Below are 18,363 nucleotides of genomic sequence, written 5' to 3' on the forward strand. Positions count from 1 at the left end.
AGGTGTTATTTATTGAGGGATCTGTCAATTATGCAAGAAAAACCATGCTTAGTGAGGCCATGTCTTTCTTTGACTGGATTTGTCACGGACAAGAGTAACAAATGAGGAGGGAGGGTGCAGAAAATGCAGTGGGTAGTGCTGACTCCTGGGAGCAGGTCAGGGTGTCAAAATGTGCAGATGAGGTCTAGAACTTTTTATTATTATTACTTATTTATAATTTATTTTTAAAATTCATTTAATTCTACAGTGCAAGCTTGCACCAGTGTTTGTAATCTGGCAATTTTTGACCCCTCACCACAGCCTCTTCCAGAAAACTCACCTCTCTTTTCATGACAGGGCAAACAAAATTATGGAGAAACCAGACTTTAAGAGAATTAAAGAGTTCAGATATGGGTCATGTTTCTCTTTACTGCTGTGTTTAAGGCTGAATAGCTAAGTGCTATTCCCTTTGGGGATGCTCACCTATATTCTGGCCATGGATTATGTCACTGCAACGTGGACAGTTCTCCTTCCATGATTTATCCATGACTGTGAAGACTGTAAATGTAATTCCATAATATTTTATGTGGGGCAGTTTTCCTTCTAACTCTGCCACCTTGCCTGGTGATGTGGTCTAATTGTTAGAGAATATCCTCTGGAAGCCAGGTGTGGAGTATAATTTAGTTTAACCATAGCGATGAGGTTTTAGAGAACTTTTAGAGAACTAGAGAAGTTTATCAGCTTCTTTGAGACATAGGGACAATGTGCCCTGACTAATACAAAGCCTTTAGAAGGTTGCTTCAGGGGTTAGGGGGCATTGGGTGGATTAAGGTTCAGTTCCTGTCTCTGAGAGACTCAACATAAACTGTGTTTCTCAGTCCAGGATAGCAACCCTTGACTCCAATGAAAGTCTATAGAAACAGGCAATTTCAGAGAGCAATTCTTCATGACAGCCATATCAGGAGAAGACAAATGACCCTGTAGAAGCAACTATTTCTCTCCATTATCTTAAAGACAGCTTGGAGCGATAGTTCAGCTGAGGTCCCTTGGCTGAAGAGTCTCATCCTGGCTCTGTCCATGCTTTTATGCTCCTGGAGCAGTCACAGGTACAGTCATGACAGACTAGACATACATACTGCATCTTTGACATGAGATATTTCACAATGGCCACCCTCTGGACAGAATGTCCATGTGTTCATAGAATGACAGAATGGTTTGGGCTGGAAGGGACCTTAAGGACCACCCAGTGCCACCCCCTGCCATGGACAGGGCCCCCTCCCACCAGCCCAGGCTGCCCCCAGCCCCATCCAGCCTGGCCTTGGGCACTGCCAGGGAGGGGGCAGCCACAGCTCCTCTGGGCAGCCTGGGACAGGACCTCACTGCCCTCTGAGTGAAGAATTTCCTCCTAATGTGTAATCTAACCTACCCTGTTTTAGTTTAAAGCCATTACCCCATGTCCTACCACTACATCCCCTGCCCAAGAGTCCCTCCCCAGCTCTCCTGCAGCCCCCTTTAGGCCCTGGCAGGCCGCTGTGAAGTCTCCCCGGAGCCTTCTCCTCTCCAGGCTGAACAACCTCAACTCCCTCAGCCTGGCTCCACAGCAGAAGTTCATACATATGTCCATATGTTTCCACACATACGTGCGCTCAAAAATTCCTATGTTCAAGTCCAAAGACTTGGGGGTCTGCACCTGGGTACTCCATGCCTGGACTCATGCCTGCAGTTTGTTACCCACCAAAGCAGCTAAACTGCTCCAGAACAGCTTCAAAAATCAAGATTTGTCCTTCTAAGTCTCGGTTCCCAGCTGATAAAGCAGGAATGATTGCATCTCTGTTTCCTTCAGGGTTTTTGTAAGGACGAATACAGCCAGGCCTTGAGAAAACCAGTTCCTATAGGAGCTGTGGGGAGAGATGGCATTAAAACACCTAACTGCCATTTTCAAGAGTGCCTCTGACAGAAGCCACTGGCATTTGGCTATTTAGGAAAAGGTCAGCTCATTCCCCAGGAAGAAAATTCTTAAACAACTTCATTGAATGTTGCATTAAGTTTGTTGTGCTGATTTTTTATTATTTTTTTTTTCAGATTATGTAAAGTTTAAACTAATTTTGAAGGGAAGGAAAAGTTTTAAATCCCCGTATTCTTCTCTTGTTCTCTCTGAATGTAATCTTCCCCTAGATAAGCCTCAGACAAATGTTTATCTTAAGCTCATTCTCACACCAGATAGTGTTGGAAAGTTGGAATGAAGATGTCAAGGGACCTTATAAAAGAGCCTCAGTGTCAGCGCTCAGCCCTCTGCTCCTGGTGCAAGGTGCTTGGTATGATAAAGATCAAAATTAAGCAATAAAATTACTGTGAAGGGCACACCACTGAAGTATAACCTCTGATAACAATGACAGGGGACAATGAACCCTCAAACCATCCAAGACCATAAAACAACATCCCATAGTCCCCTACTGTTGGGCAGAGGGGGCTGCAGACTGCAAGACCCCCAGAGGTGGCCTTGGCCATAGCAAGAGCAAGTCCTTGTCACATTGGACACATCTTGCCTTGTATTGATTTTTGCAAACAGTTTATAGGGTTGGAAGAAGACAACATAGGTGATGGAGAGAGAAGTATGAAAAAGCAAAAGAGGGAAGGGTTAAAAAATAAACCAGGATTAGATTGATTTATGTAAGATGAAAATACAGGCTTACGGGCTCAGCTTATATGGGTATGCCATGAAGAGAACAGGCAAGTGCAGGAAGAAGTTATGTCATGTCCTTTCCTACCTGTATCTGTCTTTCTGTTATGCACTGGGGGACAGATTTTGGCAGAATCTGTCTCTCAGCTTGAAAAGACTGAAGGGAAAGGGGATTGCTTTGGTTGTGATAAAAGGATCCAGAAAAAAAAATAGAATGCCTTAATATATCTAATAGAGGAAAGATGTAAGAAAATCACCTCTAAATCAATAGCTGCCAATAAGAGTCAGTAGGGTTTTATGCTCAGTCTCCCATTTACAAAGATGCATCCCCAGCAGCAATTTTAATACCCAGAAACAATGCAGCACTGCTGGAGGGACTGTGCTATCATGACTACAGCCAATTCAAAATAGAATAGCACAAACATCACCTTAAAATGCAATGTTTTAGCTGTGATGACTTGTGATTCCATCCAGCAGCTGGCCCATTCCCACATCACACAGATGCCACAAAAAGAACTTGGCAAATACTGATTACCCACAGTAATGAAACGGGATCAGGGGAAGCTTTTGCCACAGAAGTTACAAACATGCAGTAAAAATTATATTTGCCTTTAGAGGGAAAAATGCAGGCATAAGGTGTGAGGAGCAATGGGATGACGCAGCCTTTAGCCTTGCAATCTGTCCTTAACACCTGCAAGAAAAAAGTGGGTTTTGACTGCGTTGTTCCCCTTTTGAATGTCTAAGGCTGCTTGCTCGTGAGCTGTCAGAGCCCATCATGTTCCTTGCTCAGCCTCACCTTGGCCACATCTCCATCCTAAAACAGCAGGGAAGAGGAGGTGCGGGCATGGTTACAGAGGTCTGGCCATGTCAGTGCCCTGCCCAAATTGCAGAGGAGAGGGTAGAAAAGAGGAGTCAGGGATCAGGCACCATCTTCCCTCTCTCCCACTGTATGTGGGAGTTCACCTGAAGTCCACCTCTGACTTCAACGTGGAGGAGGTCTGAGCTGCCGTGTGGGCGCACATCCATCACATCCCTCTGCCTGTAATGAATTTAGTGGGGGAGCTCATTTTGCTGGAGGAAGATCACAGAGATATGTTAGCAGGAACTGAGCAGCGGGGAAGTCTCCAGACAGAGACAGAAAGGAGGAGGAGGTGTTTTAGGTAACACCGTGCATGTAGGTGTGAAACACATTGATTTTCCAGCCCCAAATTGCAGTGCACATATTTTAATTATAACTTCCTGACCTTAACCAAACAAAAGCCATGAAAAGAGACTTGTTCTTGTTGAAATATTTTTAAAATACAAGCTGGATTCTGCTTCTTGTGCTTTTGAGCTCAGAGTCACAGCAGTGAGATGGGTTTTTACAGATCATACAAACTACTGCTTCTGCCTGTTGAGAGGGGACTGAGGCTGAGTTCACAATATACATGTATGTTGCAGGCAGATTTGAGCTTGCTTTGCCAGTGCTGAGCCAAACAATAAAAGAAGCCCCACGGACACATTTGTGCTGGTATGGGCACGTTGCCCTGTGCTGGGCAATGTAGGGCACACCAGCAATGCAGCGAGCTTCTGTCCCCAGATGCTGGGTAGTACTCCCTGTTAGCTCTGTGCAGCACCCAAAACTATCTCCCATTCCCTCCTTGCATCTGCACAGACAACTCGGGATGGTTTTCTCTACCATCATCTCCACAAGACAGCCCGGTTAGCTGTAAAGACACTCAGCCCCATTAGGTTGTGCATCAATCTCTGAAAAGCTGGCTTTAATCATCACTCTCCTGCCAGCCTCATGGACCATTCCCTGTTATATCAGGATGGCAAAAATAAAATAATAAAGAAAGAAGCAAGCAAAAGCTGTGATCATCAACATGGCCTTCATAGCTGCTGTGTGTTTTCTGGCTGTCTGGCCTGAAGCGTGTATACAGACTGCGTCCTAAGTGCCCTGATAAGATTGGGGCTCCAGAATGTGTCGTCCTGAGAATGCTTGCTGCTGATTATCTGCCAGCTGAAAAACTTTCCCAAGTTTCCCGGCCATCAGCCCTGACACCCAGATTCAGACCAGATGACAGGCAGACGTGATACCGAACAGCTTTCGTACCTCGGGGCGATACCAAATTGGCTGAGAACCCGAAAGCTTCCTGCGAGCTGTTGAGTTGGGTCTGCTGACACGGTGGTGGCTGCTGAAACCTGCCACCCCTGCCCTGGTGGCATCCTGTGACAAGCGTGGGATTTGTCCCCTCCTGAGGCCCAGGGCACAGTTCATCCTCCCACAGCCAGTGGTCAGGAGGAGGCTTCTGGTCCTGGCCAAAAATCTCATCCTCCCTTCTCCTCTCTTCCAGTCTGACAGATGCAACTTGGGCGTGAATATACGCAGCTTGTGAGCATACATATTGCTCCAGCACAGATGTGCTTAATGAGAAGGACATGGAAAGATGCTAGAGGCCTTTGTGGTGGGCATCTGTGTTCTTCAAAGAGAGGGCATTTCCATGTCTTGGTGGGTAGTGATTATTTTAAAGCAGGGGGGTTGACACTGAGCTGTGCCACTGAGTGACCTCCTTGCAGGATGCTCACTGGTGTGCTCCCAAGACCACCCATCTACCTCTGATTTGCTGCCAGTATCCTGATTATTAGATATTTAAGCCATTTATGGAGGGAAATAATATGTGGATTTATTTTTCCATTTTTCAACAATAAAATAAAATAGTAGGAATAAAACTTAATCTTCTTACTGTATACATCCCTATAAATCTTTATAAGTTCAGCCAGCTGTTGTGCTGTTTAATGGCTTAATTAGTGAATGTTAATAAAGCACTTCTGATATCCTTGGGTGAAAGATGCTGTATAAGCACAAACTTATGATATTTTTCCACCCAGTTAACATCAAGCAACCTATAGGAAAGATACTTCTCTACACAGCTTGGGAAAACCCAAAGAAGAAATCAAACTGCCTGCTGCTCCAGCTACCATCCACCAACAGCCCTGGAATTTTCTGGTAACCCGTGCCTTACGGGAAGGACCAGCACTTTTTACAAGAAACCAGTGTTTTTCAGTCCTGCAGGGTGGTGAAACATGCTTGGCACCAGAGCCGCCCGCGCAGCCCCGCAGTTTGAATTCCAGACACTGGTAGCACTAGAGAAACCGCGTGGAGAATCTGGACTTGGACACTATTTCTGGAAGTCCCTCTCATCGAACAGGCTAAAAATAGCAATAAATGCCCCAGGTCCTTTGTGAGCAAGGTGGCAACTAGGACCCCATCAGATCTGGTTCCCACCTCTGCAGGCCCAGCTCTGGAGTCTGCATGGAGTTATCTGCTTTCTTTCCACTTGTGTATTTGACATCCTTTAGTAGCAGCAGTTTTAATCAGAGATTTTCGGATCCAGAGCAAACACAGAGACATCAATTTCCCCACACGCATGTAGTGTTGTTCCATGTGTTCTGCAATGATGCTGAAGCCTCCATGCCTCCAGCTGAGCTGGGAATATGGCCCATGCCACTGCCACACAATTTCAGACAGAGGTGGGCAAAAAGCCTGTATTTTGGACAAATAGCTCCTCAGGGAGGAAATCCTGGAACTGAAATGTGTATTCTAAGAAAACGTCAGCTTGAAAGGTGGTTACAGGTGGAAATGAAAGCTCTTAGACAACATTGGGAGAGTCTAGGGCCTGTCACTGTGTTCCTCCATAAAACGAGACCTGGTTCCTGCCTTCCCCTTGCCCAAAGGATGCTGCCAAGTTGATGTGGAGAGGGGTGACAGGCAGGATCAAAGGTAAGAAACAGCTCCCAGATTGCATAGACTGGGAATCTTCTGTCTGCAGGGCAGATAAACTGAAGGAGGATGTGATAGAGTTGTATAAATTCATGAGTAGCCTGGAAAAAATGAATAGGGAAGGAGACTCTTGACTGCTCTGACCCAAGGACTAGGGAGGTGTCAAACAAAGAAGCAAGAGATGGGTGGAAAAGAAAGACCTAAAATGAGATATTTTGTACCCTTCATGCTTTGGGATTCATCTACAAAATATTAAAGCATTTTTTTTCAGATGGTATTGATTTGGTTCTGCAGCTCTGGGAGATGCTGTTCCCTCTGTGTTATTGGGCACAAGTGCTGAAACAAGACCACTGCAGGGAGATACCCGAGTTCAGAGCCAGCACATGTTAAGGTTTCTGTCTCTGATTTCACAGCCCCTAGGAGAAGGGCCTGGGGGTGTTGGAGGATGAGAAGCTCAACATGAGCCAGCAATGTGTGCCTGCAGCCCAGAAAGCCAACCGTTGGCAGCAGGGTGAGGGAGGGGACTGTCCCACTCTGCTCTGCTCTCATGAGACCCCACCTGGAACTTACTCTCAGCTCTGGGCCCCAGGACCAGAAGGACAGGGAGCTGTAGGAGTGGGTCCAGAGGAAGCCACGAAGATGCTCAGAGGCTGGAGCACCTCTGCTGTGGAGCCAGGCTGAGGGAGTTGGGGTTGTTCAGCCTGGAGAGGAGAAGGCTCCAGGGAGACCTCACAGTGGCCTGCCAGGGCCTAAAGGGGGCTACAGGAGAGCTGGGGAGGGACTCTTGGGCAGGGGTGTAGGGGTGGGACATGGGGTAATGGCTTTAAACTAAAACAGGGTAAGTTTAGATTAGACATTAGGAGGAAATCCTCACTCGGAGGTGAGGCCCTGTCCCAGGCTGCCCAGAGGAGCTGTGGCTGCCTCATCCCTGGCAGTGCCCAAGGCCAGGCTGGATGGGGCTGGGGGCAGCCTGGGCTGGTGGGAGGGGGCCCTGTCCATGGCAGGGGGTGGCACAGGGTGGGCTTTGAGCCCCCTGCCAACCCAAAGCATTCTGTCATTCTGTTTTTCTCCATATAGACTTGATGGTTGACTGTAAATGTAAGGCTTGGCATTTTTAAGGGGAAACTATGTGGATGACTGGGCTATTTAACCAACGAGTCTTAACATACATTTACAATGCAAAGCCTGTGTGTTTTGTTCAAGAGCACCCATGGAGACTGGGCAAAGGGCAGTAGCTGAACACTGATTTTCTGCATCTTTGTTTCATTACCTAAATTCTGCCTTTCATTTTGTGCTTAAGTCAAGGCTCATTCTTCCTTAATCCTTGATATGATGGCATAACAATCCCTTATGGATCTACTGCCTGACTCTTTTCCTTCTGAAATCATTTCAAAAAGTTGAGGTCACCAGCCCCTTTAATGGAAATCTGCTGCCATTTCCTTCTCTCGGGAAGGACTTTTGTTGTTGTTGTTGTTGTTTCAGTTTTGCTGGACTTCTGCAATGTAGTCGCAAGATGACTCCGATCTCACTCTCAGTTAAATCTAAATAAATTGGAAACATCACCTCTGGCTTTGCTCCAGATCACCAAAGTGAAGAAACTGGCTCCGAAGTATGGAACAAGGAATATAGCCAAAATACAAAAAGCTGATAGAGATCCAAATCCAAAGCTATCCACAAACAGTCTTGGTCTTCTGATTCACCAGACAGAGACCTGACCCTGCTCAAGTATCTTCAGTGTTAGAGAAATTTGGAGGAATCTGATGTTCTGCTTTTAGTGTAGGCAAAGTGCAGCGACAAAACAAACTCATTCTGTTTAGTGCTTCTTATTTTGATTATATTAATTCTGTTCTCTCTTCTTAACTGACTATATTTTCACTCTTTCATAGCATAGGCCTTTCAAACACTGCAGTGCCAGTATTGCTTCTTATCTGCTATGCTTCAGCCCTATAATATCCCCATATATGCTGAAATAGCACAGTGCTTGGATAACAAAAGAAATCCTTGGGTTTTGAAGTCACTTTTTAGTTAATCACTTTCTTATTTGGAGATCATTTAGGGCTCCCTTTCAACTTTGAAATTACAGCCCATACATTTGTGTCTATTTTGTCCCTCAAAACACCTTGTCACTGAATTATTCCATGCGGGAACTTTCTTATAACTTATCTCCTCCTCTGACTTGTTCACACTTAAAGGTCACGGTCCTCTGCCTCTGATATCACCAGCTCTCACTGTGAAAATGGTTGGAGTCCCAAACTGCAGCAGGAATTTGAGGAGGAGGAGACAAAAGGCTCCAGGACAAAAGCATCTTTTTTTTTTTCTTTTTTTTTTTTTTTTCCGATAAATTACAGGCCGTTGGAGAGCATGGAAAATGAGGGTAAAAGAAAGGAGATGAGAGCATCGAGTTGCAGCTTCACACAGCATGGGCATCGCTAACCAGATCTTGTGGCTGCATGCAGAAACGTGCCCTGTGTCTTACTTGCACCCTCCACAGTCTTTGCTGCCCAATTCCCCATTTCTGAACAAGGTGTTTTTTTAGAAAACATGGGGTAGCAGCCCCTATCCTGCATGCCTGATGGCAAGGTGCACTGCAATAAACCTCTTAAATGAAGCCCACATAATGTTCAACTGAATGTTTGTACTCAGGACTGGATTCCAAGTTAGGGGGTGAAGTCAAAATCAAAATGTGGGCATCTTGTCATTACCCTGAATACACCTCAAAAATAAAATAAATAAATAAATAAATAAATAAATAAATAAATAAATTACATGTATAACACAGAAAAACTAACAAAAAAAGTAATGTGTTTTTTTTTTTTTTTCTTTCTGAGCTGTTTTTTGTTAGGGTACAAATCAGAATGAAGATTCTTTGATTTCAGAAGAAAGATCACCTAAAGGAAAGCATCAGGGAACTGTTAAGTGAGATAAATGGAAGTAAAAAGGGCTGGACTTGGTTAACACTTTCAGCTAGTCAGACCCTACAACCAGGTGTCCTCAGCAGCACCTATATGTACCAATTAAAGGTCAAAATCAACCAGAAAAGCTACCAGTGTCCAGATTTAGACTGGAATCCAAAACCCATGAGGTACAAGTTAATTTTCCTCTGATAAAAGGGGAGGTCTGGCCAGCAGCACCCTTCTTTTGCTGTCATTTCAGTAGCAGCTAGAAAAGAAAGGTGAGGATTATTCTCAGAGGAAACCTATACAGGTTACATGGCACAGGCTTCCATTTGGTTGGAAATACATTGAACCTAATTGAATTTCCTTTGGAAAAGCAAAAGCTTCACTGAAAGGATACGGTGTTTTGCCACACTTTGAAAGTAATAGAAGCTGTTGTAGAGGCTTTGCAAAAAGCCAAAGCAGCAGTTTCTCCCAAACCAAACCAGATCCCACCATGGCATATGATGCAGAGAGACACATAGGTAGGCAATTATAAAGTGATGTAGAAAGAGATGGGAAGGTATGTATAGATAATCATAGATTTGCAGATAGTAATTGTGGGTCTCAATGGGCGTGTACAGTCTGCCAGTACATTTGCAGGGGAAGAGGATTAGCGAGCAGTTTGGCATGGAGTCACCCCAACCTATGGAGCAGCTGTTCTACAATTAGGAGGACCTGTTCTTTGTATGTATTTGGCTAAGTTGAAAATTATTATTGAGAATCTAGCTGCCTCACACACACATGCCGACTTGGTGAATATTTACTTTTTTTGCTTTCCACTTTGAGCAGAGATCTGTCCCTCCGGTCTGAAATAGATGCTGCCTCTGTAAGGGCAGTTTAAGTGCTGTTATTATGAAATGATACAGAAGTGCTAGGCTCTAGTGTTGATTTCCAGTAGATCCATGTGAATAATTGACTTTGCTTCTTTATTAACAAAGGAGAAAACTTAGAAGTGGGATTGGAATATTTAATAAGAATTAACTTTTCTTTTCTTTTCTTTTCTTTTCTTTTCTTTTCTTTTTTTTTTTTTTTTTTTTTTTTTTTTTTTTTTTCCTAACTCAAAACCAGACTCTGTCTTGTTTTCTTTTTCTTTGCTTTTCCCACCACTGTAAGTTCACAGTAAGCTCACTGGAGATGTGAACATCTGTGTTAGTAACTGTGAGATGCTTTGGGGGGAGTCATGTTGATGCATTACATCTAGTTTACATCCAAAGAGCGTGGCTGGTGCCTGGAGATGGCATTTCCCTGGCAGCACACCTGGTTCTCCACCTCTCTGCAAAACTTGGCCACCACAGCAGCATGCACTAGCCACCCCAGGTTGCTGTAGCAACTTCATTAAGTTCAGGCTGAACTGAGCTGATTATGTCCCAAGATAGCAGCCACCTAAGTTTGCGTTCCCCACAGCCTGGCACAGCAGTGACCTCCACACAAATTGCTGCTCTCTGAGTGGGAGCAGAAACAAGCCTCACAAGCTGTGAGTCTGCTGTCTTCTTCATATATCTTTTTATATTGGAGAAATTTCAGTCCTGACTCCTTTATTGCTCTGTCTTTTTCTGAACTCTCATTTTATTCATTTTATTAAATACTGCTGAACCATCCATGAGCCGTATGAAAGGCTCACAGACAGCAAGAGTTTAGTTTCTCTATACTTTTTTCCATATATTCCTGCCTTTCATTTCTCCATCCCAGGTAGGACATGGCCACACAAACACCTCTTTTGCAGAAAAAAAAAAAAAAAAAAAAGCTTTTGTTTTTGATTTTGGTTTTGTTTTGTTTTTTCTTTGGTTTTGTTTTTACATTCCTCCCTCTTCCCTCCCCCCCCCCCCCCCCTTTTTTTTTTATTCTGCTAACAAGGCAAAGATAACTATCTGAAATCAACTGTTTAGCAAGATGAAGCCAAATATTTGGTGAACAGCAACTACCAAACTTAAAAATTTGCAGATACATGGGCAGATGTACATCACAAGCCCCAGACAGGCACAGTGAGTGTATGCAGTGATCTGGTCCCTGCTATCTCTGCACATCTCCACCAAGGAAAAACTCATAAAACAATTCCCTTCTTTTAGTAGATAGTTGCTTTCATGAACCCTCTCAAACTATAGTTTTTTAAAAATACCAATTTTCAGCTTGTTCCTATACATTAGGACATCACCACCTTACGCTGGTGCTGTGTTTTGCTGCAGCTGTTATTAAGCCCTCCGATGTTTGTGCAAGATAAATTCCCTGCACTTCAGATTATTTAACACCGAAATGAAATTGAGTTTGTTCATCCCTCTGAGTTGCTAGGCAGCCTTCATAGAGCATTTCTGATGTGTTGGTTAGTGGGTGAAATTATTGAAGGAAATATAAACAAAAAGAACAAAACTGAGCAGGTACATGTTGAAGTCAGGCACCTGCTCAGTACTCATGCTGTTGCACCCCTGCAAATAGACAATAACATCCACTTCAAACATGTAATTGTTCACACAGGGTACCTATACACCCATTTCATGGACAAGAAAATGTTGTCTGCATCTCTGGTGTCCTTGTGTATTTATTCAGCTGCAAGCACAAGTAATCCTTAAGCTTTTAAAAGTTAATGCAGAGTAGTGCTCGAAGGAATGCAGTACCACCCTGACAAGCCTGGGACATTATTTAGGACTAGTCCCAGTAAAGGATTTAGCATCTAAATGTGATTTAGGCACTGGAACCACCAGAAGGGAGCTGTCTGGAGAACCGTCCACCCCTTCTGTGCAAAATGGGCTGCTGTGCTCCTCAGATTATTACAGGTTTTGTCCACTGGCTGCTTAATGTAATAACAAATAAACAGCTTGAGCAACGGGAGCTACAGAGGAGACCCTGCTCCTGAAGAGTGTGCAAACCACAGAGTTTCTGAGCAGCAAATTATACAATTAGCAAGCAATAAGATATGGCAGTTGTGATGCTGTACCAAAATGTTTCAGCATGTTTTTCCCTTTTGGAAATCTCAGATGGAGACACGTTGCTACCGGTTCCCTCCCACTCTCCCCCAAGGAGCAGCTCCTTATCTATTGTGTGGCACTCTCCAGAAGGAAAATTTCAGCCTGGGAATTTTAGAAGTTTCAGAACAGCTCAGATCCTTCATCTCGCAAAATGCACCACATTGGTAATTATCAATTAAATGGAATAAATTGCAAGATCCTTACTACTGGAATAAGTTTTGCAAAGAATTGCTAGAGGAGGCTTATTTCTGATACTTCACTGACATTATTTCTGATATCTTTATTTCTTATTTATTTATTTATTTTTCCCAAACATGGCTGACTATGCAAGACATGATCCCAATCAAAAATTACTAGTTGTTAAAATACCATACCATTCTCTGGAATACTTTATGTCAGTGCATGAGAAAAGAAGTAGAGGCTATACTGATGAAGGAATGGGGACCATGGGACTCTGTGCACTGCTCTCTGGAGAGGAGGAGGATTTCCCTGTGGGAGGTGACTTGGTGCTGGGCCCTTTGGGACTGGCATGTGGACGACATCCCTGGCTGGAGCCCCATGGGGTTTACGAAGCTGGATTTATTTAGAAGTGTTCTGCTGCACTGGGATTGTAATAGAGTTCAAAAAGGGATGTGTGTCAGAAAATGTAGCAACCATTCTTTTCCATATATATATACATATATACATGTATTTGTATTTGAAATATAAAATGGCTATTTTGAGCTGAGTCTTACAGGATTAGAATTTTGACACAGATTTACAATCTCTGGATTTGGAAGGAATGCCTCATATTTATTCCGACAAGATGTATTGATTTTCTAAAAAAAAAAAATCTTTAGAGAAATATTTTTTGTAGAAATAAAAAACGTTCTGTAAATGCCTTAACAACCTGTCATTTTGTTTTGATAGTACCTACACTAAGTGCTTTTTCTCAATTTATTCAAAGACGAAAGAAGACTGTTAAACATATACACATTTGAGTAATTTTTTTAAGTGGGGGTGGGAAAAATTACACAAAGACCTGCTGGGTTTCACATGTGAACTACTCATTTCTTTGACCAAGAGCAAATGTCTTGCAAGGACTTTATGATGTCCATGGCCTGGCACCATCCCAATGCCTGAACTAGGGCAGAAGCAGGGCCCTAGAAGTTGAAGGCTGGACCTGGCATTATTTCAAGGTCCCTTCCAACTTGGGTCATTGTATTATGTGCCTGTCTCAGCCCAGTGCTTTGGGTATGTCTTCACAGAGCATGGCTGGAGGATGCACTCTGTCACTGCACTGGGCTTTCCATCTGCTGTGTGACCTCACGCAGAGTTGCCTTATACATCAGATATTTGGGAGATCCGAGCCTATTCAGCTACGCCATATAAGGGGATTTCAGCAGAGCATGCCTCCATGGTGCCTGTTGGGTATTATCTGTATAACCCCTTCGGGCTGGATTATCTCTTATACTGAAATCTGTTCCATATAAGGGGCTGGGAAAGGGCTGTGCTTCTCAATCTGTTCACTGTGGAGTGGTGAAAGGACCGTGTGCCTGCGAGGAGTTGGCTCCAGCCCCAAAACCTCCCCATCCCGAGATGGCTGCAGCACTTGGCATGGGAGCCCCTTCTCCCTGTGGTTTGCCACCCTCCACTCCTTGCCCGTGAATATTCCCTGGGAAATGGGCAGCTGGGGTCAGATGATGGTCTTTTGTGGCACATAGGTAGTGCCAAAAGGTTTGACCCTGGATCTGAAATCAGCTCTGGATTATGTTATTGCTGGGAGAAGAAGTCACCACTCAAACCTGGCCTCAATATTCAAAAAAGTGGTATGGTCAGGTTTGCTGTCATGCAAATACAACAATGAAATTTCACTTATGGAAAATTCATTGTCTGATCTCTTTTGTACTGACTACAGCTCAATAACTCTAGGTAAGAATGCTGTACCTCAGTAAAGGATAGACTTTGGGAAGCATCCTCATTTCTGGGATGCTTGCTAATAAGTTAATGGCACAGAACAATCCATGGGCAAAGCTACTTTCTCATCCCCCCCATTAGTATGTGATCTGTTTTGTATAGAAGTGATTCATTATAGAATTTTACTCCCATAAAAGCTCTTATATCCTCCTTTTGTACATATGCCAAAAGGCGATGAAAGCCAGAGGCAATTAAAACAAATATGGCTTGAATTACAGACCTGTTCCCACAAGACCATGTGATAAGAAGATGGGTTAAGATGTGCAATAAGGCAAAGTAGATGCTGTGGAGAGGCCAGCTTCTCAAAACTGGCATTGGTCCTGGCTCCCTTATGCTTACCCCCTTCCCTTGAGCAAGGGTCTCCCCGGCCTTGCTGCACCATTTGGTGTAAAGTGAGTGCAATGTACTCAGCCTATGTCCAGTCCTGACCCCAGCTGTCTTGTCCTATGGAGCTCCAAGGTAAGGTTTTGCTTCCCCAGCCCAAATTTCAGCAGATAAACCCATTGTGTCTTCTCTGTGGATGCCGGTGGCAGAGAGCAAGTAAGAAGCTTCATGCTTGCAAAAAAAAATGGGGAAGAGCAGGAGCATTGAAGCAGCAAAGGATGAGGAAAGATGAAAAAGGTTTTCCCTTAGACCTCTGCTGTCACATCAGATCAGGTAGGCGGAAAAGGTCAGACTCTTTATTATTTTAGTAGTGCTTTTCCTCTGGTGAACTTTTGGTTGTGTCACCTTCCTCACTGTGGTTAGACACATGGATCGGGATGGGCGGGCACTATCTCTTATGCTAGCATGATTCAAATTCAAATTCACTCCTGTTCAAAGTGTCAGGGTACACCAAGTCTTTCTATGCTTTTTGGAACAGAATGGAGAAGATTTAAGAAATGCTGCATGCAGAATGCCCTGGACGAGGGAGTTGATCAAAACAAAATTAACACAGTGGTCTGGTATTTATGATAAGACATGAAACTCCCTCAGATTATCCAGAAAGATATCATTTTGACATCTCTGTTGTGCTTTTCAACCTTGTGATAAATTTTTGTTGTACACTGTTTCAGTTCTTTACACTGTAATGACTAATGCCTTAAACCTCATACTCAACCCATACCCAGGAAATCCTGGGCTAAACTCTGCACTTGAATCACATTCCTGATGATAGCTCAGTTGGACGTGAGTGGAACTTGACCTCACTGTGGGTCTGCGTCACCAGGAATCCCGTTAATCATCGGCACAACAAACACTGTGGCACCCTGCTTTACAAGAGGTCACACTTCTGCATCTTCAGGGCTGTTCAATGTCCTCAAAAACCAGGGCTCAGTCCACAGTTGCTTTAGCACAGAGCCATTTGGATAGATGAACTAGCAATTCCCATCTGGCTTTTAACCAAAACTCTCCCTAGTAAAATTTTAATTTACCTGACAACTCTTTTTTAACAATAAGCTGGAAAACATGGCATGCGAAAACTGGAAAACCGTGGGGGCTTTGGAATGCTCTGTGCCTCTCTGGGGATGGGGAAGACTGGGAGAAGGAGAAATCTAGTTTTTTGTTTATCTGTCAGTGAAAGTTAACCAGGCAGTTGCATTGCAAATTCCATCTAAAGCAATGATGTTTTAATCTTTTTTGTTATTTTTTCTTTTAAAATGCTTACCAGGATTTTTCCGTCACTGCCCATTTTGTGTACATCCCTGCACCCCACAGAGAAATGAGTCTGTGGTAGGAAATGTTCAGAAACTGTTGCGAGGTACAGGGGAGAGGCAGAAGGAGGAACAATTTTACTTTTTGGCTATTTATTTTACATTGCAGCAAAGAATATCACAGACTTGGATTGTTACCTCCACACTGGGTCAAAGCAGAAAAGTGACCTTAGAAATAGTCCAACTCAAGATCGCAAGAGCTTGGTTCAGGAATTTTGACTTTTATTCTTTCCATTACACTCCCATTTAACACTTCTTTCTGCAGGTGAACTTCTGTCTTGTATACTTTCAAGGCAGTATTTGCTGGTGCTAAACATTTAGAAAACAGGAGCTGCTGGTGCTGGTCTAGATGTTCTGTACAAGGATCCAGCTGGTTGGCAGCTTGCAAGTATCTGAGTTAGAGCTGTCTCAACGCTTGTCATGGACCATAAGATTGGACAGCTAGAAAGGGGTGAGCATGGCCAAAAAAAGAAGTGAGAATTATAGCCTAAATGGGCAAATAAATAAAACAACACTGCTGACCTATTTTCCCTTGCCAGGTCTCATTGCTCATTGAAAACCATCAGTGATGTTATATTTTTACAATATCTATGTCAATTTATGAGCCTTTTTCAACCAGAGATGTTTCTAAAAGTTTTGCTTACAGGTGAAATTAGTTCTGCAAACTGTGAGCTGGTCACCAGATGCTTTGGGTCTGTTCTCCTATAATCTGTTCTCCTGCAGCAGTATCGCAGGGCTACACTGCAATAATACAGCTCCTCCCAGTGCAATAGTGCAAAATTGTGCTGGCACAAGAGGAGGTCAGAGGGTTGTTGTCTGGCTTCAGACTTTGGCAAAATAGTTTGGGTCACGCTGTACCAAGTATGTGTGATTAGTTCAAGATTGGTCTGCTTTTTGGAGACCCACCATGTCTTGACACCCCCTCTACCCTCATCTTCTAACTACGCAAGAAGACAGCAGTAACCCCCCAGAAACAGAGGTTTGTCTAGGGCTATTCACCTCCTCTGGGCACATAATGTGATTGCATCAATGCAGCCCTGTATGTTCTGGGGCAAAAATGATTTTTGGACCCAGAAAGCCAAGGGTGTGCAGGTTATGTGTGGGTCAGCACAGAGCGCCCCAAGCCTCAGCCACACATCCTCCATCAGAGGTGAAATCAGGGGAAGATGGGCACCAACTGGAATTGTCATTACTGTGACTGAATGAGCAGGCACAACCCTTGGAAGAGGATGGAAAGCATTGATTTTTACCTGATTTATGCTCATTTATACATATGTCTTGCCTGTCTCTCAGAAATGAATGCACAGGCTTCAGCTGATCTACTTTACCACTACTGAGTAAAGTTAAGTACTTCAGAGCCTTCAGGCTTTGGGCCTAAATCCATAAGAGCAAAGCATCTTGCTGCATTCCCTGAATTTATCTAGACCAGAAACCCTCATTTCAGCTTGAAGCTTCCCAGACCCTCTGTCTATGTTTTCATAAGAGGACGACCTTAAGCCCTTGACATATTCTGTTGAAAAGTGATTTAAAGTTCTGGCAGAAAGGCAAAACTTTTTTTTTTTTTTTTTTTTTTTCCCAAAGAAAAACACAATAAACAAACAAGCTGCTGCCTTTCCTCAGCTCTTCACTTCTTCTAGTAGACGGATTCCTCAGGCAGACAGGTAAGACACAATTGAATTTGTGAGCCTAATGCATATCAGTTCATGCACCCTGGACTAGCTCCCAAAACTGCACATCACACCATCTGTCATGCATAGGTAGAGGAAAACGGGGGGAAAAAAAATCTGCCTTGGTATACAGAAGAAAATCATTAGCACTGGAAAGGGTGCTGTTACCTGAAAAAAAGGCAGCATGTGCCTCAGGGAACAAAAGCTTATTAGAGTGCTAGTCTCTGTTTCTTTATTGTTAACCATCATGTGTAAACATAAGCCAAAATGTCTATTTAGAGGATTGCAGTGCTCAGTCACACATGATTTTCAAGCACTTTATAGACATCTGCTCTCGCCAAAAGCTGTTCTTCTTTTCCTTCACAGCATTTGGGCTTTCCCTCCATATTTCACCACTTCTTGGCCTGTGGGACTCTGGAACATCATGTCCATCTGTCATACCTCAGTTCTTCAGTCCATCTCCTCAAAAAACATCACCAAAAGCTTCCTCTCTGAGGCAATCTGTGCCGTGATGCAGCAAAGGACAACCCAGCCCAAACCAAGCAGTTTCAGGGGCTGTCAGTATTACAGAAGACCTAAATTACGTCAACCGTGCTTTTGTTAGAGATCACCTTATTCCACGAATATTTCCACTGCTCTGGGTTGAGTCAAACATGTGAGTGATGGGCTGTGCATCCAGATACTCAGTGGGGTTAGGACATTGCTCCTGCCATAAGGAAGAGGGATCTGCT

The sequence above is a fragment of the Aythya marila genome (assembly GCF_965140915.1).
Source record: "Aythya marila genome assembly, chromosome: 2".
Classification (NCBI taxonomy): domain Eukaryota; kingdom Metazoa; phylum Chordata; class Aves; order Anseriformes; family Anatidae; genus Aythya; species Aythya marila.